Genomic DNA, 4,569 nt, shown 5'->3' with positions numbered 1-4,569 from the left:
AATATATTCACAACTACATACATTTTCTACAGAATAAGAATGTTTGTGTCATGATTACCATTTAAAAACATATATAAAAAAAAACATATTTTTCCATTTTTACGCATTTTTGCAAGAGCTACAGGGAGCAGCTAGGATTGTGCTAAAGAGCTGCATGAGGCTCTGGAGCCGACCCCTGAACTAGCCCCATTTAATCTGAGGTGCATGTCATATGGGCTATCAATTGCAATGAAACGGCTTGAGTTAATTGACCTTGGGTCTCTTTCGTCTGCTATTTTGATTCTCATCATACATAAAACATCACTTAAATCTGCCATCATGCGTTACGCATTGCGCCACTCGCCCTACAACACTGTATTGACTGTAAACTTGTGTGGAAAACTGTCATTGTCCAAAGGAAGGCTGTTTAGCAACAGTGACCAGCAGACAAATTCAACAAGGTAATTTGATTATGGCATAACCCGTATTCGAACCGAACCAAGAAACGAATCGAAAGGAACCAATCAGATGGCCCGAATCCAAGCACGGTGGATGGTGGTGGTGGTAAACAGTGATATTTGAGAAGTGAAATTAAGTTCATGGGATTTGCAGACAGTGTGGAATCATTATTTCAACAAAAGTAGGCAGGTGCATACATTTGGGCACCCCAAGAGAAAAATGACATCAATATTTAGTAGATCCTCCTTTTGCAGAAATAACATCCTATAAACCAGGGGTCCTGAACCTGGAATCGGTCAAACTAGGGGTTCGGTGAGTCGGTCTCAGGGGTTCAGCAGAGCCTCTACTGGGGAGGTCCAAACACACCTGATTTATCAATTTGTGATAACGCATATCTGAACCGGTCTCGTAAAGGCAACAGCAGAAGTCACACTGATTTGCTGGTATGTCATTTGACGTGAATTCATGCATTATGTTGGTTTTATTCTTTGAACAAGGTGATGTTCATGCACGGCTCATTTTGTGTGCCAGTAAAAAACATCTATGTCTTGAATTTGAAAAAAATATATACATTTTTTTCACTAACGATGGGTTCGGTGATTGCGCATATGAAACTGGTGGGATTCGGTACCTCCAACAAGGAACCACTGCTCTAAACACTTCCGAAAGCTTCCAATGAGAGTGTGGATTCTGGTTGAAGGAATATTGGACCATTCTTCTTGACAAATCGGTAACTCCAGTAAACTTCATTTCACTTCTCAAATATCACTGTGTCTGTCTGCTATATGATATATTTAACTGAAATTGCTGATCCGAACAGCCAAGGATTTATAAAGAAAATGTTGAAATTGATTGGGATGCACAAACTTTTGCATACGATGTATATGTATATGACCAAAGATTTGAGGTCTAACCGGGACTAAAACTGAGATCACTGGATTCAGAGTCTAGAGCGCTCATGGAACCCTCAGGTGTAGGGAAGCATACAATTTCATGGGGCAGCACACAAGTTGTTAGAAAAATGTATATATATGTTATCATGCGTTCTCTAATCAATGCTTTACCCCAATAGTCCTGCAAGAGATGCTCGCTGTTTGGCCTTGCTGTTTTTATGATGTACCATAGAAGAGAGATTACAGCTGGGTCAGACAGGACGTAGCTGGCAACTCAGTGACAACTCAACAAAAAGGAAGACATCTACCGTTCCTTTCTGACAATGACCACTTTGTTAGACAACATGCCTCATTGCTGTCTTGCACCCCAGATGAACCTCCAAGTGACCATTAAAGTCAGGGTTTTTCCTAACTATCTTTATTGTAGGATTAGGTTGGAATGTATATAACCAGTAATAAATAACTTAGCTTGTTGCATCCTACACAATGTCGTAAAACTTCCCTTGCTATGTTTTTACTAGAGGTCAAAGGTTTTTTTCTTCTGTATCCAGTCCACTCAAACTCCTCTTCCCAGATGTTCTTATCAGTATGTAAACACCTAGTGATTTTTTGCTTACGAGACAAGGCCCACATGCCTCCCCCCTTCCCTTAGTTGGCTCTTGTCTCACACTGTGGGTAGGGCAAATCCAAATAAAAAGAGCGGGAGTGCATACAGATATTTTAGTGTAGTGAGATTGTTGTGAAGGATCTGTACTGCACTCCTCGCGAGAAAAGACTTAATATTTCTGTCTCACTTGTGGTTTGTTTGCTGTTGCTCTTCTATTCACGTATTCAGTCAGCGAAATAAACCTGACACAAGTTATCACCATTTCGCAAATTTTTCCCAGCTAAATGACAAATTATTTGAGGTCCCACCGAGACTTGAACTCGCATCACTGGATTCAGAGTCCAGAGTGCTCACCATTACACCATAGAACCCTGGCCGTGACAGAAGGAGGAGCATAATTTTTCTGAGCACAATGCACTAACTAAGGTGCTCATTTTACGAAATTGACAGAAGTAGTGGAGGCAGGGCTTACACACTCATAGGGCTGTCCACAAAGTACTGAATTGGAATTTCCAATTGTTCCATGTAAATGACTACAAATTGGAAGTTCCACCAAGACTTGAACTTGGATTGCTAGATTCAGAGTGCTCACAATCACACCATGCCAACATTGATTAAATGATTAAATGATTGATTGATTGATTGATTGATTGATTGATTGAGTGAGTGAGTGATTGGTTGATTGATTGATTGATTGATTGATTGATTGATTGATTGATTGATTGATTGATTGATTGATTGATTGAACATTTATTGATCCTCGGGGGTGGGGAAATTCAGGCCCAATCAGAATCCTTACCACAGAGCGGGTATACAAAAGACACAGATGGCATGAGCGCAACTCAATAGGCTCTCATAAGGCTGCCACACAACAGCGCCACAAAGAAAGCCGAGTGCGAAAGATAAAAGCCATCAAAGCAAAGGAAAAAAAGGAACAGCGGCCAACCAGCACCCCTCAATATCAAAGAACACCCCAAAACACACAAAATAGCCTCCATGGGGTCCATAAACAGGTGTAAGGACAGTCCAGTTCAACAGCGCCCAATGGACCGTGGTCGTGAATTGGTGAAAACATCACAAAACAGGCAAACGTGTGAGCAGCGTCCTGGGCACGTGCAGATGGACACCACGGGGCTAGCACGGCGAAAGCCGCTGGTTCCGACGAGCACGAGGCTGCGAGGCCAAGGCGAGGGACCCGTCAGCACCGGCCGGATAGAGTTACGCCGGTCTCAACCGATTACTCGGTAATCCAGAAGAGCATTAGCTTTAAAACCATCCAAGATCTAAAGTAAGTTCCACCAGTTGACATTGTAACTCAGAGAACATGTGATTACTTTATCAAATACTATATGGCTCCTGATTGCCAAGGTGTCCCTGGCACACTTTGCAAAGCAGACAACACTGACAAATAGATTTAGAAAATGTTGTTTCCACCCAGTCTCAAACAGGGGGTGTTTCGCGTCTTAGAAGAACGTGATGACCACTACGCTATGGAAATTGCTGTGACGTCCAAAGCATTTTGAGAAGCCCGGCAAAAGTTAACAAAAGTGAGTGAGGAAGAAAGCAGGCACTTATGAATTTTTTGATTTGCTTTTCAAAACTGTGCCAGCAAAAGCAATTTTTCCATACAAAGAAATAAACTCCACGTCGGGAAATTGAAGCCCGATTTGTCGTTTCGCTAAAGGGTACCTGATTTGAGACTGGGTGAAAACCAGGTTTCGCACTTTTCTTTAACTTTTGCCAGGCTCTTCAAAAGGCTATGTGTCAGCGCAGTTTCCATGGTCTAGTGGTTATCACATTCCCTCACACACTGAAGGTCCCTGGTTGGAAACAAGTCTTATGATCCTTTTGATTTTAGACTCCGCGTGGGGGAATTGAGCCTCAGTTTGGCGAGCCGAGGCTGTGAATAGTATAGCTAAAACGGCCTGTTGCGTTTTGTTCAAGATGTCCATCGTTAAGCAAGGAAAACAAAAATGTGGAGTAACAGATATTAGGTTTTTTAATGGCAGACAGTGCACAAGGCACTTCAGCAGATGAAACAACAACGTCAAACTTCAAATCAGAAGGCTTTATACTGACCAAAAGCAGGAACTAGGAAGGGAACGGAAGGGAAAGGTCTGTTCTGTTATCACCTGAATGTCCGGTTATTTACTGACTGTTTTGTGACTATGTGTCATGGAACTTAACTGAGCTCTGTGTGCCGTGTCTGTGCTCACTGCCTATGTGTAAGTGAAAGTCACAAAGCTCTGTGTGCTGTGTCTGTGCTCTGATTGAGCAACTATGTTTGGGTAAATTATTCACACATTGATTTATATGTTTGTATAAACTAATAAGAGTATCTGCATATTGCTGTTGCTCCCTCTTCAGGCCCTAAACTGATCGGCATTCAATTCCATCCATTCCGTCCATTATCTGTACTACGGGGGGTCGCAGGCGTGCTGGAGCCTATCCCAGCAGTCATCAGACAGTAGGCGGGGGACACGTTATAACTCGTTGCCAGACGATCGCAGGGCACACAGAGACAACAATCATTCACACTGGCACTCACACCTATGGGCAGTTTGGATTACTAAATCGGCTGACCAAGCATGTTTGTGTGATGTGGGAGGAAAACCCGGGGAAAACATACGC

At 42.6% G+C, this 4,569-nt stretch overlaps 1 non-coding gene across 1 annotated transcript; it reads right to left on the bottom strand.

The window, feature by feature from the left end:
• Window positions 1-2,237: 2,237 nt before the first annotated feature.
• trnaq-cug (transfer RNA glutamine (anticodon CUG)) lies at window positions 2,238-2,309 on the bottom strand. Its single transcript has one exon. It is a non-coding gene; the product is annotated as a tRNA-Gln (tRNA).
• Window positions 2,310-4,569: the final 2,260 nt, after the last annotated feature.

This window comes from Syngnathus typhle, unplaced genomic scaffold, assembly GCF_033458585.1.
Source record: "Syngnathus typhle isolate RoL2023-S1 ecotype Sweden unplaced genomic scaffold, RoL_Styp_1.0 HiC_scaffold_34, whole genome shotgun sequence".
Classification (NCBI taxonomy): domain Eukaryota; kingdom Metazoa; phylum Chordata; class Actinopteri; order Syngnathiformes; family Syngnathidae; genus Syngnathus; species Syngnathus typhle.
Note: the sequence above shows the minus strand (reverse complement) of the source record. Positions and strands in the feature narration are given on the sequence as shown.